Source organism: Hemiscyllium ocellatum, chromosome 4 (genome assembly GCF_020745735.1).
Source record: "Hemiscyllium ocellatum isolate sHemOce1 chromosome 4, sHemOce1.pat.X.cur, whole genome shotgun sequence".
Lineage (NCBI taxonomy): Eukaryota > Metazoa > Chordata > Chondrichthyes > Orectolobiformes > Hemiscylliidae > Hemiscyllium > Hemiscyllium ocellatum.
In genome coordinates, this window is record NC_083404.1 from 55785318 (window position 1) to 55807591 (window position 22274).

The 22274-nt window shown below is 39.1% G+C and overlaps 1 protein-coding gene and 1 long non-coding RNA gene across 3 annotated transcripts in view; one reads left to right on the forward strand and one right to left on the reverse strand.

Moving 5' to 3' along the window:
• LOC132813608 (CYFIP-related Rac1 interactor B) overlaps positions 1 to 97 on the reverse strand; it is a 188509-nt gene extending 188412 nt beyond the window's left edge. Inside the window, exon 1 of the mRNA XM_060823227.1 lies at positions 76 to 97. The gene's annotated coding sequence lies outside the window, so the exon portion shown is untranslated. The remainder of the gene's footprint in view (positions 1 to 75) is intronic.
• On the forward strand, positions 6 to 21007 carry LOC132813670 (uncharacterized). 2 transcript variants are annotated; one of them, XR_009644135.1, is made up of 4 exons: positions 6 to 143; positions 6980 to 7081; positions 15607 to 15789; positions 17601 to 21007. It is a non-coding gene; the product is annotated as an uncharacterized LOC132813670 (long non-coding RNA). The 2 variants fall into 2 exon arrangements; XR_009644134.1 differs by lacking the exon at positions 17601 to 21007 and having other exon boundaries at positions 15607 to 16443.
• Positions 21008 to 22274: the final 1267 nt, after the last annotated feature.

Sequence of the window (22274 nt, forward strand, 5' to 3'; positions counted from 1 at the left end):
AACACCATCTAGGTCACAACATGACTAAAAATGGAATCAATTGCTAAAAGGGAGGGTTTTGCTTCTTATACTTACCGTTCATATATGTATAAAGTAATGGCATATATGATAAATAGGAGGGTTCACTGTGCTGTGGAAGAAAGGTGGGTAAAAAAAACTTGTCGGATCAACGGGAGATAATTTGGATAAGCTTTCACAATCACGCAGCTCTCTGGCTGGTGAGCAAGGGAAGCATGATTTAGCGAAATAACGAGCTTACATTGCCAGACATCGGAGCAGTTCCTACTCTGAGGATCTGATTAATTGTAAAATCAATCTATGTCCGTCTTTTTCTAAGAAAAAAGGGGAAGTGCCTGCAATGACTGGAAACGAGGATTGTAAAATTAAGATTCTGCTCATCGCCGGGACTAAACTGGGTTCTTTCAAAAGATTCTTCAAAGGGCGTTGTCGGTGCATGGATAATTGTGGGTGGGGGGCGAGGTGGCAGTCTTAGTTCCTGTAATAGAATCCAAGGGCTGAAAAAAAGCATTGCGCCATGTCGGGTGTGAAAACACTGGGTAAATGCTATTTCTGCCGCAGCACAACATTTTGCAATGCTGTTTCCTGTTCATTTTTTAAACCTGCAATTAGTTATTATTTTTTCCTCACCAGTAGACATGATACGTTTCCACAATGAATGTCATATTATTGGTTATTGCACTGATTATAAACCTGGCAAAGTATCCCGCACAAGGGTTTAAAACAACAGCAGTGTCCCTTTAAATGTGTGTTGTCACCTTCAATGTCTGGCCTTGACATTGAGGCTCCCCTCCCTTTGATACTATCATTAAATTTCGCTACCAAAATGTGATGTTGAGTACCTTACCACAATGCAATTTAGGGGTGTGTAAAAAAGATACGACTAGGTAAAGGGAGATCAAGTTTAGAATGCACTACAGTATAGAGCTGTATATATTTCAAAATTTGTAGGATTGGGATTTTCAGGGGTTTTTTTTAATAAAATCGATTGGTTACAACACAGGAGGCCATTTAGCCTAGCCTATGTATGCCAGTTCTCTCAGAACAATGCTCAGTCCAAGTCCCTGCTTCTTCTGTCGTTTCAGCACTTTTTTAATCTGAATACATAATACAGGGTATTCTGTTTTCAAGTGCGTTCCTAAAACCACTCAACCTGGGTGTTTTTTTTAAAAGGGGATTTTTTTCATGTTGTCATTTGTTCTGTAACTATCCATCTTTTATTGGTTTCATCTGCTTCTGGATCATTTGAAGAATGGAAACAGTTTCTCTCTGTGTAATCTGTCCAGACGTATTTCTTCTTTTTTGCCTTCTGCACAGATATAAGGCTCATGCATGCAGTGACTTCCAAAACTGAAAGTTAATGTGGGTGTAGGTTTGCTCGCTGAGCTGGAAGGTTCATTTTCAGTCAATTCATCACCATAACTAGGTAACATCTTCAGTGAGTCTCCGGCCGAAGCACTGCTGATGATTCCTGCTTTCTACTTATATGTTTGTGTTTCTTTAGGTTGGTGATGTCATTTCCTTTGTTTTGTCAGGGGGTGGTAAATGGGCTTCAAGTCAATGTGTTTATTGATAGAGCACATGAATATCAACTAGCCACAAAACCACATGACCCCCTCTCACTAGTATTCTTACATACAGATCAGGAAGGGCACCACTTCGACTGGGACAAAACATCCATCCTAGGACAAGCCAACAAGAGACGTGTATGAGAATTTCTAGAAGCATGGCATTCCAACTGGAATTCTATCAACAAACACATTGACTTGAACCCCATTTACCATCCCCTGAGAAAACAAACTGGAAATGATATCATGATAGGAAGTGACATCACCACAGGAAATGACATCACTAATCTAAAGAAACCCAAGCATATAAATAGAAAGCAGGAATCATCAGCAGTACTTCATCCGGAAGCTCACTGAAGATGTTACCTAGTAGGTGATGAAACATCTGAAAGTGAACCTTCCACCTCAGCAAGCAAAGCTACATCTAAAACCTCAACCTGAGCTACAAATGTTCTCAAAATTTGGTGAAAGTTAATGTATCAGCACATGAGTTGGCATGCATGGACCCTCAAAGTGGCTATGCAACTACGCACCTCAGAAGGAACATTGTCACAGTGGTCTATACTGTTCTGTTCTCTATCTTCTCTCAGGAAAACAGTATCATCTTCACAAATCTTATCCACACAACTGAAATCCTTTATCCCTTTATCTATTATTATAAAACTTTTCTACACTCTCTAAAGCCTTATCCTTACGAAAATGTATCTCCCAGACTTGCAAGTAACACTCCGACTGGGCAAAGCCAGTGTTAAAACTATAAGCCATTGGAGTAGAAATTAGGTCATTCAACCCATCAGGTCTTCTTTGCCATTCATTCATGGCTGATAAGTTTCTCAACCCCTATTCTCCTGCTTTCACCCTGTAACCCTTGACAATCAAGAACCTATCTATCTCAGTCTTAAATATACTCAATGACGTGGTCTTCACTGCCTTCTGTAGTAGTGAATTCCATAGATTCATCACTCTCTAACTGAAGACATTTCTCCCTATCTTCATCCTAAAGGGTCTTCCCTTTACTCTAAGGCTACATCCTTGGGTCCTGGTCTCTCCTACCAATGGAAACATCTTCCCAACATCCACTCTTTCCAAGCCATTCAGTATTCTGTTTCCATTAGATCCCCCTCCTCCTTTTAAACTCTATCAAGTGTAGACCTGAGATCCTCAAATGTTCCCCATATGTTAAGCTTTTCATTCCTGCGGCCATTCTCAATAAGTTCCTCTGGACCCACTTCAGAGCAACTACATCCTTCCTGAGATAGGGAACCAAAAACTGCACACAATACTCCAAATGTGGTCTGACCAGAGCGTAATAGAGCCTCCGAAGTACATCCCTGCTTTTATATTCAAGTTCTCTCAAAATAAATGCTAACATTGCATTTGCCTTCCTAACTACTGACTCAACCTGCAAGTTTACCTTGACAGAATCCTGGGCTAGAACCCCCAAATCTCTTTGCACTTCAGACTTTTGCATTTTCTCTCCCTTTAGAAAATATTCTATGCTTCTATTCTTCTTACCAAAGTGCATCACCTCACACTTTCCCACGTTGTACTCCATCTGCCACTTTGCACACTCTCCTAACCTGTCAAATCCTTCTGCAGCCTCCCCAATACTACCTGTTTCATACCTATCTTTGTATCATCTGCAAACTTAACCAGAATGGCCTCAGTTCCTTCATCAAGATCATTAATATGTAAAGTGAAAAGTTGTGCTCCCAACACTGACCCTTGCAGAACACCACTTGTCACTGGCTGCCATCCTAAGAAAGACCCTTTTATCCCCACTGTCCGCTTTCAGACAGCCAGTCTTCTATCCATGCAAGCACCTTGCCTCAAACACCATGGGTGCTTAATCAGCAGTTGAAAAATGTGGTGCTGGAAAAACACAGCAGGCCAGGCAGCATCCGAGGAGCAGGAGAATCGGGAAGAAGGGCTTATGCCCGAAAGGTCAATTCTCCTGCTCCTCGGATGCTGCCTGGCCTGCTGTGTTTTTCCAGCACCACATTTTTCAACTTTGGTCTCCAGCATCTGCAGTCCTCACTTTCTACCGCTTACTCAGCAGCCTCCTATACGGCACCTTGAAGTCCATATAGATAGCATCCATTGGCTCTCCTTGGGTCTAACCTGCTCGTTACCTCCTCAAAGAATTTTATCAGATTTGTCAGTCATGACCTCCCCTTGATGAAACCATGTTGACTTTGTCCTACTTTACCATACATTACCAAATATTCAGAAAACTCATCCTTTGCAATGGATTCCAAAATCTTACCCACTACTGAGGTTAGGCTTATTGGCCTGTAATTTTCCATCTTTTGCCTTACTTCCTTTTTGAACAGGGGTGTCATGTTACCAATTTTCCAGTCTTCTGGGACCCTCCTAACCCTAATGATTACTGAAAGATCACCACTAACACCTCCACTACCTCTTCAGCTATCTCATTTAGAGTTCAAGGATGTAGTCCATCTGGTCCAAGTGATTTATCCAATTTCAGATTTTCTAGCACCTTTTCCTTGGTGATGGCCACCATACTCAGCTCTGCCCTCTCACTCTCTTTAATTTTTGGGATATTACTCGTGTCTTCCACCATAAAGACTGATGCAAAATAATTATTCAGTTGCTCAGCCATTTCCTTGTTACTACTATCTCCCCATCATTTTCCGGCAGGCCAATGTCCACTATGGTCTCTCTTTTGCCCTTTTATATATCTAAAGAAACTCTTACAGTCTTCCTTTTTCATTACTGACTAGCTTACCCTCACATTCAATCTTTTCCATCCTTTATTTATTTGTTGCCTTCTGTTGGTCTTTGTAAACTTCCCAATCCTCTGGTTTCCCACTGCCACATTATATGCTTTCTATTTTTTTTATGTTATCCCTCACTTCCCTAGTCAACCATGGTTGCCTCATCCTCCCTGTACCATGCTTCTTTTTCCTAGGGATGAATTTTTGCTGTGTGTCCTGAATTACTGTGAGAAACTCCTGCCATTGCTGTACCACTGTCTTTCCTGCTAGGCTCCTCTCCCAGTCAATTCTACCCAGCTCCTCCCTCATTCCTCTGCAGTTGCCTTTATTCAGCTGTAATAACATTACCTCTGATTTTACTCTCCCTCTCTCCCTCTCAAAGGGTTCCTTCAGCTTAAGCTCCCTTATCAAGTCTGTCTCATTGCACAATACGAAATCCAGTCTTGGCTATTCTAGTGGAGTCTAGTCGGCTCCACAACAAGCTGCTCCAAAAAGCCATTTCGTAGACATTCCCCAAATTCCTTTTCTTGCAATACACTACCAACCTGATTTTCCCAGTCCACTTGCATATTGAAATTCCCCATGATCACTGTAACTTTTTCTTTCTTACACCAGAAGATGGAGAGGGTGTGTATCTTACGTCCCAGCTCCTGACGACTACTGTTCAGAGGTTTATAAATAACTCCAAATTTTTTACCTTTGCAGTTCCCTAATCCTACCGACAGATTCTACACCATCTGACCCAACTGCATTTCTTATTATTAATTTCATTTCTTACTATAAAGGCTCAATCTAATTTCCTTGCTGATGTATGCCACAGCTCAGTTTATAAAGTCTGAGATTCCTATTGTTGTTGATCAATTACCTCGAGTCAATTGCATAACCAAAATTGTATTCTTTTGCAACTCCTCACAATAACAATGATTTGTTTTACTTAATTTATGTTTGCTTATCTGATACTGTTGAGTATTGAACTAATAAATCTAGGATAATATTGCTAATGACCTATAGGGAGACAATAGTGTAGTGGTAATCTCACTGCACTAATAACCCAGATGCCAGGCAAGCATTCCAGAGTGATAGGTTAAATCACACCACAGCACAGCAGCCAGTGTAATTTAAATTTGATTTAAATTACATCATTGATTGTTGTAAGAAAAACTGGAATTCACTTCAGGGGAGGAAATTTGTTGTTCTCATCCAGTCTGCCCTGTATACTGACCCACAGCAATGTGACTGATTCTTAACTTCCCTCTGAAACAGTCCAGCAAGTCAATTCAAAGGGTTTGCTGGCAATGACCAATACCCATAAAGAATTAATTGAAGAAATACTTGTTCTTTCTTTTCAGCCTGGATATTTCCCTGTTCCATCAGATATTGTTGAGATTTTATAATTTTAAAAATTCTAATAATCAGAGTTAATAGAGGAAAAAGCCATTGTCGACCAATCAGCAGTTTGTAGACCTGCAGTGTGCTGTGCATATGTTTGTGCCGGAAATAGATTTAGAAATCATATTCCCGTCTTCTGTTATACAGCTACATTTTATTGAAAAATGTTTTACATTGCTAGAACCTGAAAAATACTCCAAAATTCCCCCTTTCCAATAGATTAAAAAGTATTAAAGCAATTTGTAATGCACATAAAATTCAGACTGGCAGTATTACATGGGGAAAAGTTTAATTATCCAAGATATACAGGAAAAATTCTGAAAATAAAAATTAAATTTGACTCTAACCACCATCAATATGTTTAGTCATAGTCATAGAGATGTACAGCATGGAAACAGACCCTTTGGTCCAACTCGTCCATGCTGACCAGATATCCCAACCAATCCAGTCCCATCTGCCAGCACCCGGCCCATATCCCTCCAAACCCTTCCTGTTCATATACCCATCCAAATGCTTCTTAAATGTTGCAATTGTACCAGCCTCTACCACATCCTCTGGCAGCTCATTCCATACACGTACCACCCTCTGCGTGAAAAAGTTGTCCCTTAGGTCTCATTTATATCTTTCCCCTCTCACCCTAAACCTATGCCCTCTAGTTCTGGACTCCCCTACCCCAGGGAAAAAACTTTGCCTATTTATCCTATCCATGCCCCTCATAATTTTGTAAACCTCTATAAGGTCACCCCTCAGCCTCCGACATTCCAGGAAAACACTTGTCACTTAACGAGAACAACACTAAAAGGTCATTAAAAAATAGGAGCATAAATAGGCCATTCAGCCCATTGTGTTTTAGGCAATTCAACAAGATCATGGCTGATCTGATAATTCTCGATTTCACTTTCCTGAATTTTCCCCCAACCCTTGATTTCCTTAGTGATTAAAAATCCATCCCTTCAGCCTGAATATACTTAATGACCCAGCTTCAATAGCACTCTGTGGGTGATATTAAAAAAAATTCCAGAGATTCAGCACCCTCAGTGGAAATTCATTCTCACCTCTATTAAATGTGTGATCCCTTAATCTGAGATAATGCCCACGGATCTGAGCCTTTCCCAAGGAGCCATCACCAAGTTGGACATTAGGTGAGTAACCTGCTCTTGACAAGCTAGCAAGTCACTTAAGCATATTATCATTCGGTAGTACAGAACTTGGATATTACTGAAAATATTAACATTTTGTCAAAACTTTTCATCTTGTACTTATCAGGACAATGTGCAAGAGATACCAGTGTAGAGGGAGAAGAAAATAATTTACACCATGTGAGAAGAGAGTGATGTCTGGTTGACAAATACACTCCAATTGGTACAGGTAATGCCAAAGAGACCTCATCAGTTATGAAATGACTGATGGTTAACTGTCAGCATCTTTCAATTTAAACCGTGTAAATTGCCTCTGATTAGTCAAATGTTGCCCTGAGAAATTAACAGAGAATGGCTGTCGCCTGTTTTATTGAGTTGAAACAGATGCAATTTGTGTACATGTTCTTTCTGTCGGCAAAGAACAAAGCCCTGGGTTTAATATATGCAGCTTTCGTTACATGCATCACAAGCCCCCCTCAATTACAAAATGTAATTGGTTGTCAGCTTAATTTGTAACACAAATCAGTATTATTTAGCAAATGTTTTCCTATTGCAAAATCACAGTGTTTTTGAGTTTTGCCTGTTTGTCTATAACAAACACCCAAAGGGATATGCAATTTGATACAATTCACCATCTTTTGCTTGAACACCAATCTGGGGGAAAAACACAGAAATGCTCCCAGAAATGTCAATGACATTGTTTTTTTCAATGCAAAACAAGTCTCCCAATGCAATTGGGCAATTGTAATCCTGCAATTGTAATAACCATCTGAAATGGGAGCCAATCAATGTAACTTGCTTTGACTTGTGGGAATCACATATAACACTGTTTTGTTTTCGTACACTATTGCTATTGTAGTTTAATCTCCATTGCACATTTTAAAGATCAAGTTGAGAGGGCTACATTACTGTGAGCTTTCAGAGAGGCCTTTTTTTTTGTTAGAGCATGGATCATTATAGCAAAGTACAGGCTATTTGGCCCTCGATATTGTGCTAACCTCTGGAACGAATATGAAGCCGATCCATCCTACAGTATGCCATATGTTTATCTAATGACCATTTAAATGCCCTTAAAGTTGTCAAGTCTATTGCTGTTGCAGGCAGTGCATTCCACCCTCCCTACTACTCTGAGTGAAGAAACTACCTTTGACATCTGTCCTATATCTATCCCCCCTCAATTTAAAGCTATGTCCTCTCGTGCGAGCCATCACCATCCGAGGAAAAGGGTCACACTATCCACTCTATCTAACTCTCTGATAATCTTATGTCTCAATTAAGTCACCTCTCAAACTGCTCTCTAACGAAAACAACCTCAAGTCCCTCATCCTTTCCTCATAAGACCTTTCCTCCATACCAGGCAGCATCCTAATAAATCTCCTCAGCTTCCACATCTTTCCTATAATGCAGTGACCAAAACTATACGCAATACGCCAAGTGTGGCTGCACCAGAGTTTTGAACAGCTGCAGCATGACCTCGTGACTCCAAAACTCAATCCCTCTACCAATGAAAGCTAACATACCATATGCCTTCTTAACAGCCCTATCAACCTGGATTAAAAAGTGAGGTCTGCAGATGCTGGAGATCAGAGCTGAAAATGTGTTGCTGGTTAAAGCGCAGCAGGTTAGGCAGCATCCAAGGAACAGGAAATTCGACGTTTTGGGCCAGAGCCTGATGAAGGGCTGTGGCCCGAAACGTCGAATTTCCTGTTCCTTGGATGCTGCCTAACCTGCTGTGCTTTAACCAGCAACACATTTTCAGCTATCAACCTGGATGGCAGCTTTCAGGGATCTATATACATGCACATCAAGATCTCTTTGCTCATCTACACTACCAAGAATTTTACCATTAGCCCAATACTCTTTATTCTTGTTTCACCTTCCAAAGTGAATCACCTCACACTTTTCTGCATTAAACTCCATTTGCCACCTTTTAGCCCAGCTCTGCAGCTTATCCATGTCCCTCTGTAACCTGCAACATCCTTCAGCACTATCCACAACTTCTCTAACCTTAGTATCATCCGCAAATTTATTAACCCATTCTTCTATGCTCTCCTCTAGGTCACTTATAAAAATGACAAACAGCAGTGGCCCCAAAACAAATTCTTCAGGTACTGAACTCCAGGATGAACATTTCCCATCAGCCACCACCCTCTGTCTTCTTTTAGCTAGCTGATTCCTGATCCAAATCACTAAATCACCCTCAATCCCATAACTCTGTATTTGTGCAATAGCCTACAGTGGGAACCTTATCAAATGCCTTACTGAAATCCATATACATCACATCAACTGCTTTACCTTCATCCAGCTGTTTGGACACCATCTCAAATAACTCTAAGGTTTGTGAGGCACGATCTCCCCTTCACCAAACCATGTTGGCTATCCCTAATCAATGTATTCCTCTCTGGATGATTACAAATCCTATCTCTTATAATCTTTTCTCATACTTTGTCCACATGGAAGCAAGACTCACTGGTCTATAATTATCAGAGTTGTCTCTACTCCCCTTCTTGAATAATGGGACAACATTTGCTATTCTCCAGTCTTCTGGCACTATTCCTATAGACAATGGCAACATAAAGATCAAAGCCAAAGGCACTAAATCTCATCCCTGGCTTCCCAGAGAATCCCAGGATAAATCCCATCTGGCCCAGGGTACTTACTTATTTCCAGAATTGCTAACACCTCCTTGTGAACCTCAATCCCATCTAGTCTAGTAGCCTACGTCTCCGTATTCTCCTCAACAACATTGTCTTTTTTTCCAGTGTGAATACTGACAAAAGTATATTCATTTAGTGCTTCCCCTATCTCCTCAGACTCCATGCACAACTTTCCACTACTATCCTTGATTGGCCCTAACCTTTCCTTAGTCATTCTTTTATTCCTGATATACCTATAGAAAGCTTTACGGTTTTCCTTGATCCTATCTGCCAATGACTTCTCATGTCCCCTCCTGACTCTTCCTAGCTCTCTCTTTTTAGGTCTTTCCTGGCTAACTTGTAACTCTCAAGCGCCATTTTTACATTAGCCTCCTTCTTCCTCTTGACAAAAGATTCAACTTCTTTAGTAAACCTCACATGATCACTTCCTGCCTGACAGGTACATACTAGTCGAGGACACGCAGTAGCTGTTCCTTGAACAAGCTCCACATTTCAATTGTGTCCATCCCCTGCAGTCTCGTTCCCCATCCTGTGCATCCTAAATCTTGCCTAATCGCATCATCATTGCCTTTCCCCAGCAATAACTCTTGCCCTGCAGTATATACCTATCCCTTTCCATCGCTAAAGTAAGCATAACCAAATTATAGTCACTATCAACAAAGTGCTCACCTACCTCCAAAATTTAGCTCCTGGCCAGGTTCATTACCCTGTACTAAATCTAATGTGGCCTCAACCTTTGTTGGCTTGTTTACATACTGTGTCAGGAAACCATCTTGCACACACTGAACAAAAATGGACCGATCTAATGTACTTGAACCATAATATTTCCAGTCAATATTTGGAAAGTTAGCTTTTTATTAAACCGATATGCTTGATCCAACCCAGAAATTGAATTCTGTCCTAACACAGTTAAATTACTTCTAGTTCATTGATGGATTTAGATATGCTGGCAATATCAGGATTCATGATCCTCTTATAGCTGCCCTTGAAATGGTGATGATGATGTGCCTCTTTGAAGCACTGCAAAGTATTCTCGCAAAATGTTGTGTCGGGAGTTATTAAAGTTTTATTCTAAAAGCTTTGATGTAACTGTATGGGTCATTTCTGAGGGCTGTTAAAAGTCACCTTAATTCCTGTGAATCTGGAGTGACTTATGAGCTCAACTGGGCAAAGTTTTCTGATTTCCTTCCTGAAAATACATTAATGAACCTGATGGGGTTTTTTTTAACCCAGACATATTTATCACAAAATGAGACTATCATTGTATACCCATTGCTTCTTGAAACAAAATTGCTTCTTAAAGAAAGCTAATTTGATTTGAACCAAAGACAAGTGCCAAGAACAAAAGCTGCTATAACTCACCTGACAATACGATCACAAGGTCACAGACCTGTAAGGACTGCTGTAATACCAGGAGTTTGCAGAAAGAAAAGATGATCGTGTAAGAATTCTAGTTTTGGAGAGTAACTGTGATGGTGAGGAAGAACTTCAATGGGACCAAGTGTTCATGAATTCCTTTGCTTTGTGGAACCCTTGGTTCCTGAAATGAATCTACCACTCTGTTGAGCTTCTGAACTTTTTTTTTAAAACCTAGCTAGGAACAGCAATTGTACAGAATTCCAAGAAAAAGTATTTGAAAACCACCTTCAGGAGAGTTTTGATTTAGGGGATGGAAACTAAGAAGTATGAAGAAATCAAATGCTATTCATTTGAAGGAAGTGTGGGCAGTGTGAAAGTGTTGAAGAACAAGGAACTTTGTCACTTCTCAATGCCTGCCCACCATCTACAAGGCACAAGAAAGGAGTATAATGGAATACTCTCCATTTGCCTGGATGAGTGCAACTCCAACAATACTCAAAACTCAATACCATCCAAGATATAACAGCCTCTTTGAGAGTCATCTCTTCTAAAACAAAACCTTCAACATTTCTTTCCTTTAACACCGATGTTCAGTCACAACAGTGTTTCATTGATAAGGTGCACTATAACAATTCACCAAGGCTGTTCAGCCAGCATCTTCTAAACATGCAACCTGTCCTACCTGAAAGGACAAGGGCAGCAGATACATGAGAGCATCAACTGACAAATTCATCTCCAAGTCAAACACTACCCTGACTTGGAACCATGTCACCATTCCTTCATTGTTTCTAGATCAAAATTCTGGAATTCCTCCTCAGTAGCATGTGTTTGTGTATGTGCATATATTTACCAGATAGACTGCAGCAGTGCAAAAAGGCAACTCATCACCACTCTCTGAAGGACAATTATGGAATGGCAACAAGTGGTGCTTTTATCAGTGATAATCACATTCTGTGAATGAACTAAAAAAATGCAACATGTCACTTTCAGATCTAACGTGAAATATAATTTATGATCAATATTTATCAGTGAATCTTCCACTATATGATTACTAATTAACACTGTTTCATGATGCAGTACTAACACCAAGATAGCTTCATCCCCAGTTAGTTCCACAACATATTTCTCCAAAGAACTGCCACAAAAACATTCAATAAATTAAGCTTCTAGATCATCCTTGCCAATTTGTTGGTCCCTGCCTCTATGAAGTCCTTCACAATTATGACATAGCCTTTGTTATAAGCACTAATAATTTATTATTTAATACTCTTTTGCTAATGGTATGACTACTGTTAGAGGACCATAAACTACTCTTGCTGTGTTTTTTGATTTTTGCAATTCCTAATTTCCACCCATACTGATTTTACTTCATGATCCTCTGAGGCCAGATCCTCTCTCACTAATATCCATTGATCATTCTTTATGATAAAGTCTGTCTATCCTCCTTTGACAATCTCTCTATTTTTGCCAAATATTGTTACTTTGGCATGTTTATTTTCCAACTTTGATAATCTGTAACCATATTTTTGTGTAACTATGTTTTGGCAATGGCAATTATCTATGTTAGTTCTGTTTGTGCCTTTACTTCATCTATCTTATTGCAAATGTTTTGTGTATTCGGTAAAGAATCTATAAGTTAATTGCTTTACTTCTATTCTCTGCAATGACCTTATTTACTTATTCAATTTTTGTTAAAATCCCTGTCCCTTCCTATCCAATTCTGATTGGTTTCATCAACAATGCTATACTATTGCAATGCCTTGACTTTCTCTTTGGATTTCTAAATCTCCTTTTCACATGAACATTTTCCCTCATTTTCTTCTTTAAAATTCTGTCCATAATCCCAGCTATACAAGTGGCCAGAGCAGAGGACCAGCCCAGTTTAGAGCCCTGCCCAATAGAATTGCTCATTCTTCTCTGAATACCAATTACAGTGCCCAAAAAATGGAAACCTATTTTTCTCACACCACTCCTTCTGCTATGCATTTAATTCACTAATCACGTCCATACTGGGACAGTTGGCTCAAATAACTCAGAAATGAATGCTTAACTTTGATGTTCTGTCTCTTAATTTGGACCCTAACTCCTCAGATTCTCTCTACTAATGCCATTGGTTTCCATGAGGACCACAAGAATAGACCTTCTTCTTTCCTTTCTAAGCTCTTTTCCAATCTTGTGGAGGTGTCCTTAATGTTGGCATCAGGCAAGCAATGCAACTTTAGAGCTTCTGGTTCCAGCTACAGACAGCAGTATCTGTCTCCAAATACAATCTGTTCTATCAATACCATTGTCTTTTTTTCATTCTTCAAACTTGAATCATGACCCTCAACTTAGTGCATTTGTCTGTTCACCTTCTCCTTCTCAACCACAGAGGTAGCAAGCACCTCATATCTGTTAAACAAAGTTGCTACATGCTGATGTTTTTTTTCCCCCCATACCTGCCTTATAACCCTGATGATTGACCATCTGTAAAGTTCTGCTAACAGAAGGGTTTGAACACCTCTTGGACAAAGTGTCCAGGTTGTTTTTCCCCACCCTGATGTGTCACAGTATCTATAACCTGGCCTCCAATCTCAATTATTCTGAGCTGTAGCTCTCAAGCCACATATACTTAGAGTCATAGAGATGTACAGCTTGGAAACAGGCCCTTCAGTCCAACCTGTCCATGCCGACCAGATACCCCAGCCCAATCTAGTCCCACCTGCCAGTACCCAGCCTATATCCCTCCAAACCCTTCCGATTCATATACCCATCCAGATGCCTTTTAAATGTTGCAATTGTACCAGCCTCCACCACTTCCTCTGGCAGCTCATTCCATCCTCTACCTCCCTCTGCGTGAAAAAGTTGCCCCTTAGGTCTCTTTTATATCTTTTCCCTCTCACCCTGAACCTATGCCCTCTAGTTCTGGACTCCCCCACCTCAGGGAAAATACTTTGCCTATTTATCCTATCCATGCCCCTCATGATTTTCTAAACCTCTATAAGGTCACCCCTCCGCTCCAGGGAAAACAGCCCCAGCCTATGCAGCCTCTCCCCATAGCTCAAATCCTCCAACCCTGGCAACATCCTTGTAAATCTTTTCTGAATCCTTTCAATTTTTACAATATCTTTCTGATAGGAAGGAGACCAGAATTGCACACAATATTCCAACAGTGGCCTAACCAATGTCCTGTACAGCCGTAATATGACCTCCCAACTCCTGTACTCAATATTTTGACCAATAAAGGAAAGCCTACCAAATGCCGCCTTCACTATCCTATCTACCTACAACTTCACTTTCTAGGAGCTATGAACCTGCACTCCAAGGTCTCTTTGTCCTTAGAATCTTCCTATTAAGTGTATAAGTCCTGCTAAAATTTGCTTTCCCAAAATGCAGCACCTCACATTTATCTAGATTAAACTCCATCTGCCACTTCTCAGCCCATTGGCCCATCTGATCAAGATCCCATTGTAATCTAAGGTAGCCTTCTTCACTGTCCACTACATGTCCGATTTTAGTGTCATCAGCAAGCTTACTAACTGTACCTTTTATGCTCACATCCGAATCATTTATATAAATGATGAAAAGTAGTGGATCCAGCACCGATCCTTGTGGCACTCCACTGGTCACACGCCTCTAATTTGAAAAACAACCCTCTGTCTTCTACCTTTGAGCCAATTCTGAATCCAAATGGCGAGTTCTCCCTGTATTCCATGAGCCCTGACCTTGCTCACCAGTCTCCCATGGGGAACCTTGTCAGATGTCTTACTGAAGTCCATCTGGATCACATCTACCATTCTGCCCTCATCAATCCTCTTTGTAACTTCTTCAGAAAACTCAATCAAGTTTGAGAGATACGATTTCCCACGCACAAAGCCATGTTGACTATCCCCAATCAGTCCTTGCCTTTCCAAATACACGTACATCCTTTCCCTCAGGATTTCCTCCAACAACTTGCCCACCACCAACATCAGGCTCACTGGTCTATAGTTCCTTGGCTTGTCCTTACCACCTTTCTTAAACAGTGGCAACACATTAGCCAACCTCCAGTCTTCTGGCACCTCACCTGTGGCTATCGATGATCCAAATATCTCAGTAAGAGGCCCAGCCAATCACTTACCACAAGATGTGTTTGCCCTGGATCATATTACTGTTTAGGACGATTTATCTTCTTCAGTCACATGCTATGAGTGGACAAGAGGCAGAAATATTTAGGAAAGGGATTCCAGAGCTTTGGGCCTATGCAGCTGAAGATACTTTCACCAGTAGTAAAATTATTAAAATCAGGGATGTTCAGCTGGAGGAGCACAGAGATTTCAAGGGGTTAGTCGATCATAAAAAGAATTATAGTGCCCAGTTCCAAATATTCATAATCAGCATAAGCAAAAATATGAAATGCATAAAAGTCACTAATCAGCACAGAGAGCTTGTTCATTTGGCTTAATCTGTTTTGCACAACTTGGTCAATCAAGATTATGATGTAAAAGAATTAAACTGCTTGCAAAAAGTGAAGGTATTCCATTCTGCTTAAATTATGAAGCTGTTTATACAGACAAGCATAAGAAAACAGAAGTTTACTGGATTCTGCAGGATATCTGCTCATTTGTAACAAATTGATCATTTATTCACTTCTGATTTCCAACTCAAAATATATTTAGAGCTGCGGAGAATGAGAGCAAGCCTTATTTGACATTTCACTTTTCAAGTTCATTTGTTTGCTGTGATTATAGCCATTCTTGTTTTCCTTTTTCATATGCAGATCCATTTAATGTAGGAATAAGACACCAGCAACGTTAGTGTTTTGTGGAAAGAAAAGGAGAACATAAAGATGCATAACGTTTTGTCACATCATCTGCTTCAAGGGAAGAGGTAATAAGTGTAGGAGGACTTCCACCATCAGGTTTTGAAACTGGCTACAAACTCTCCTCTGAAATACAATAAAGTGAGGCCTTCTTCTATTTGTCGAGCAAATTCGTTTTGAAATTCATAATGGCTGCTTCTAATCAATTTTTTTCATCACGATGCTTAATAATTAATTTTTCATTACAGATTCAAAAATGTTTCCTTCAATCATGTTGAATAACTAATCTGTAGTTATGATGTTTGAGATGCCTCCCTTTTTGAAAATGGCTATAACACAACTTGCACTCTCCAATCCACTAGCTACATCCAGTCAATAGCACAATGCTCAACTATAATTTCTAAGATCCATGATAATCATTACCCTGTTTCTCTAAGGATCCCCATGTATATCCTATTAAGTCCTGGTACTTCATCTTCCTTTAGCCTAATTAATGCTTCTACCACTGCTTTATTATTATGATTCATTTTGTATTTGAACAATTTAGGATTTACCTCCTCCCCAAAATAATTCTCCTTGTTCAAACAGTGAAGTGGAGTCATTAAATACCTCTGTGTTAATTTTCACTCAACCTCACCAAAGTAGCCTCTTCTGTGAGGTGTTCCTAACTTTTGTAAACAAATCTGTTTTTACTGATTATATTTGTGAAACACTTCAATGTGCCTTCAAATTATTTTGGAAATTCTCTCCTTAAAATTATTCCAAATGTTATTGTGTTCCTCCCTCAGTTTGATTGTATATGTAAACCTCAGAAAAAGTCAATTTTAACTTGATTGTCAGCTCTTTAGTTAGCCATGGAAGTTCAAGGCTTGATGTTATCTTTCTTCAAAATTTATATGATACATTCTAATATGCAGCAAGGTATAATAATCCAACTCTTTTGAATGGCTGACACAGTAGCTCAGTGGCCATTGTGTTACCTGACAGTGCCAGGGATTCGGGTTCAATTCCAGTCTTGGATGACTGTCAGTAAGGAATTTGTACATTCGCCCCATGTCAGTTTGCATTTCTGCAAATGCTCCAGTTTCCTCCCACAGTCCAAAGATGTGCAGGTTAGGTGGATTGGCTATGCTAAGTTGCCACAGAGTGTCCAGGGATGTACAAGCTAGGTGAATTGGCTATAGTAAAAATTGAGTAATGGAGATAGCCTGGAGACCAGGGTCTGAGTGGAATGTATCAGTGCAGACTCGATGGGCGAATGGCATCTTATCCACACCATAGGGATTCTATGATCTGAGTGCCAGTCAAAGAGAAATAGAACAAGAAGAACTCTTATTTTTTGCTCTGACTGTTGCAAACCATCGACTGTCGAAACAAACTTTACAATTAACCGCAAGTAAATAATTCTGAAATCAACATTCCGCCATCTCCTCTTCATGATTCACCGGAAAGACTTATTTATATTTATTTTAAACTTTTTACTTCTTTTTGGATTTACTTATTATTCCTAATCTGCATCTAGGTGTGTTGTGTTACTAATTCTTTTCACGTTTCGTAACTAATAAACTCACTCTTTTGTTCACTGTTGAAGTCCTGGTTAAATTCATTCTTTTAAAAAAAGATAAATTTGTTTGGTCTGAGATCAAGACATGCACAAGGGAGGGATGCTTTTTAACTAACCTTTATTATAACCAGCCAAGGGGTCAGGTGAATAAAGAAGGGAGCCAGTTTAATCCCTCCCAACCCAAGAGTCTAAGGATTTGGTCTGTCCTTCTGAAATTATATTAACTTGGAGAACCTCGCCCAGGTTTCTTTGTATCAATTTGGGGATTTGTGCTACAATTTTAACCACAGACAAAATGAAAAAAAAAGGTTCAATTGTCACTTTGAAACAAATTTTAACAATGAAAAACTGCAACAGGCTTACTTGTGTTTGCATTGCTGTATTACAGAAATGTCGACATTTGATGGCAATGTGTTCCTAGCAGAACTGGAGGAGGGAGAAGTTTGAAGACTTAAAAGTTCTACCCCTTCAACAGTTAAAAGATATATGTGGCTTTTGGTATTAGAATTTCTCCCAAAAGCCAGAAATCCTGAAATTTCATAAGGAGTGGCAAACTGTTTACAGGTAGAAATTGAGGACAATGAAACAGATAGAGTACCAATAGAGAGATTAAGATTGAAGCAGCAGAAATTAGAATTTCAAGGAAAAGGGAAAGTAAGCTGGGAAGAGAATTTCAGAAAAACGGCAGGTTCAGGAATTTGAACTAAGACAGCTGAGGAGTTGGAACTGTACACAATGTTCCATGGAGATAACACTGGCTCAGAATTATGGGCGGAGGCAACTCAGTTTATTGATTTAATTCCTAAGATTGAAGAAGTGGGGGTAGAAACTTTGTCCCTTTCAAGCAAATAACATAGCAGTTAGTGGTCAATCTAGCATTGGGTCTTAATGCTGCAGAGTAAGTTTTTGAGGACCGTGCACATAGTATATTGTCACTTGCCTGAGTAAAGTGCCACTGATTACAAAGCGGTAAAAAAAATGCTGTCTTAAGTGTGTACCGGTTAGTGCAGTGACATACTGTCAAACATTCCATACGGAAGGGAAATTCCTGTCATATCTCAAGTATGAAAGACAAATCAGCTTGCTTTTGACTGGTGGGTTCGGGATTAACATTGCAGCTACTTACAAAAAATCTCTGAACACTTCTCCTGGAGAGATTCAAAAATTCCATACCCTGCTCACTTAAATATGCACCTTGAAGAACAAAGATTGAGTGGATTTAAGCAAGGCAATACAGTTGGTGATGATTGAGTTGATCCACAAACCCATGTTCCAGAAGAAATTGTTCCCAAGCTACCCCCAACCAATTGGAGAGGATTCAGGTGGGGCGAATGAGCACCCATTGGAGAGAATGAACTGCTGCAACCCCTCCTTAAGATGCAAACTGTGGTGCTGAGATGAAAGATGACATGAAGAAACCTGTGTTTTAACAGCTGAAAAGTAAAACATCTGGGCCAACAGCTAGAAGCATTTTAGAAAAATCTAGTGTGATTTAACCAGGACACGTACAACCCATGTGGAGAATGGGAGTCTGTCAAAGAACATAGCATATCATGCCATTGCTTGGATTGCAGCTGTGAATCCCTGTAAAGATACTCCAGAGTGCACAGATGAAGTTAAACTGAGAATTACTAATTAATTATGCAACCTGGCTCTTCAGTGCCCATTTCATGCAATTGCACAGTAAAGGAAGTGGAAGTGCTTGACACTACTCAAACCTTCAGCATTCACACCATTGACACCATATTTAAAAACCAGCTGCAAAGATTTCAAACACTGCAAGCCAGGAACTGCCCTTCACACTATGGTGTTGGATTATACTGATGCAGAAAGGAAAGCACAGATGCTGTTTTGCAGAATGAATGATGGTGGAGAGAAGGAATAACCTTTTCCACCTGAGCTCTATAGGACAAAGCCAGCTTAAACCCAGACAGTAACCTAGGTCAGTGTAGTTTCTGGCATGAAGTGGGGTACCCAGCAGTTCAGAAAAAAAGTCAATGGCTGTCTGTGTTCCACGAGGATAAATGCCAATGTTTTCCTTCTGCTGCCTCAGACTCCCAGGAGCACCACTCAACTTATATCATGCTTTTTCTATTGTTCTCAACCTTGATATCAGAGGCTAAAGCAGAGTATTATTTTCAGTTTAAAATAAGCTATGCCAGCAAGTTGTTTAACTTATTGTTTGCAATTTTTCATTCCAGTTATTAGCATTATTTTTAAGGTCATGCTAAAATCAATATTCACTTGTCACAATCTTGTCTCAACCACATAAAACATATAGAATGATCAGTACAGACATTTTCTTGGAGCAAATTGCATTTTTTTCTAGTTTGGAGACACATCCATGAATTTACCAAGCAAAAACAATAGGAATAACAGAGTTTAAATTATCGAATACCTTTTAAATAGTGAACAGTAAGTAGCTATGCAGAGTTAAAAGTAGTAGATAAAAAGGGTAAGGTTGCGTGCTGGAAATTAGAAACAAAACAGGAATGTATGGCAAATCAATCAGTATCTGAAAGAGAAAAATATATCAACATTTTAGCTCAGATCCTTTAAATCCCAATATTTTCTCCCTTTCACCTTGCAGATTTCAGTTATCAAAGAGACCAGTGCCTCATCATTGTATTGCTAAAAACTGTGAAGTGGCAATCTTATTTGGTAATCTTTTGTCCAACTCCATGACCAATTCAAAGCACCGATTAGTGTCTGCCTGCTTTACCAAACAGAACTGCAAGAATTACATTGTTTACCTAAAAAAGTTATCTAGATTCTGTGGCTGCCATGCAACTAACAACATCTGCTCATATTTAGAATTCACGCTGCACACTTTAGCTCAACTTATCTTTGCCTACTGCGTTGCTGAACATGTTTGAAAACAGCACAGTGACAACAAACATTAGGACATGTCAGATTCGAGTAAGGAAGTGTAAAATAGAGTAGGTGAATTCAATGTCAAGTCACGGAGTGAAAGGGAAATAAAGACAAGGAAAAGAAGATTGGATTAAGAGAGAGAGAAAAGAATTTTGCAGACAGAATTTAAAAATAATGCAAAGTTTACACTTTGAAACTCTTGAATAATTAATACATGAAGGAGTGAGGATCCATCCTTAAATAGTTCATTTTCAGCCTTGGAGATTGATTAGTGCTAATTAATAATTATCGCAATGTGAAAAGGATTTTATGCTAAAAATGACAAGGTTTAAGCTTCCTTGGCAAGTTTAGCTTACACCTACTGCACAAATATACATCAACTTCATGCCTTTTTTTTATTGGGAGGCAGAAAGCAGAATGTTAAGAGCGGTGCACCAAATTTAGAGTATTTACATTTATCACATCATGATATTGCAGGATGCTCATTCCAGTTAAACAATTTATACACCACAACAGTATTCTAAACTACATAATCCTTAGATAATGCCCTCAGTGACTCCAGAAGTTACAACTGAGATTACACAGCAGGCCATTTCACCCCAAAATGAAAATAGATGAATGTGGTGCTGGATCTGAGACAACTGAAAAATTATATTTCACTTTCATAGGTTAACACTAGTATTTAACATGTTATCCAGTTATTTTGGATCATTAACAGAGTAGCTGAGAATCAAGTTTCCAAATTTCTACCCCATCTCCACCCCTCACAATTCTGTATGCTTAATATCAATGTATTTGCATCTTATTGGCCTTACCAATTCCCACATTTTATTGTTTTTCATGCCTCTCATTTGTCTGATAATCACTGTGCAGGCTATCACAATCTTATTACCATTTGTTTTAATTAACCAATGATCTGTTTACTGTGCTGTTTCTGTAATGATCATCTAAAATAAACTTTATGGATAGAGTTGAATAAGTCAATGACCATAAAATTACATATTATAATTTTGTAGATTGTTTTATGGTACTACACAATACAGTCAGTTCTCCTATAATGCGATGGTTGCATTCCTGCATAACCCAGCATTATAAGGAAATTGTGCAATAGAATCAGCTTTTAAAGTGTTGGTGATGTTACGTTATTTTTAAAAGTTCACACTTTAGAAATAATTCCGTCAAGCGGATTACAGTGAATTTGTATTGATGGAAACATGTTATAGCAGAACCACCTGCATTCAATTCAACAGCAAACTGGATTGGCATTTCCATACTAATATTGAGGCAGATGTTTATACTTTTTATCGTGCAAGTAGTAAGATCAATATGTTTGTCAAAAGGAGCAAGGAAAGTTCAGCAAAAGATTACATTATACAATTACTATATTACAGCAAAATACTCCTTTCCCCATGCATTTCTCAATGTTTGGTAGTATCACCTTTACCAACTTCAGGGCTTCTATTTATTGGGCTCCACATTATAAAAGGCTTTAGAAAGGGGATAATAATTTAATGGAATCTTGTCTGTTATGAATTAATACTAAAGAAAGACTTAAATGCTTAGTACAGATTATGGAATGATATCACAACACTATACCATATTATGAAAGGATAGAATAGATGTAGATTATTTAGAGTAATTGAGGGATCAAGAAAAGTGGATCCTGAATGCAAGATTGTATGTAATATAGACGTAGAATAGGTAATGCAAAATAGGCCATTGAGGTCAACTACACCATGTCAGTGCCCATACTCAACAGAAGCCTCCCTCGCCCTCTTCCATATATCATCATTACTTTCTCTCCCATCTTTTCATGTAGCTTCATCTGAAATGCATAGATCCACTAGGGCATGGGAAACCTATTTGTATGGAGAATTTTCAGAAATCCTGCTCAAAACAAAAATAGTATCAACATTCAAGATCAGAATGTTTAAAAGAATAAAAGAAATGATGAAAAAGTGGTATGAAATGAAAGTGAATGCATGTGATTGCTACTATTTGTTTGGAACAGAGGGAAATACTTCATCTGGACTAGTTGGTTCAAATGACTTGATTCCATATCCTTGCAAGGTCAATGAATTTCCAATTAAAATAAGGCTATCCGTTGTTTTGTGTGAGTTAAAAACATGGCTTAGAATATGTCACCAGTAGTATTCTATTCTTTTAAATGGGATTTTTAAAGCTTCTT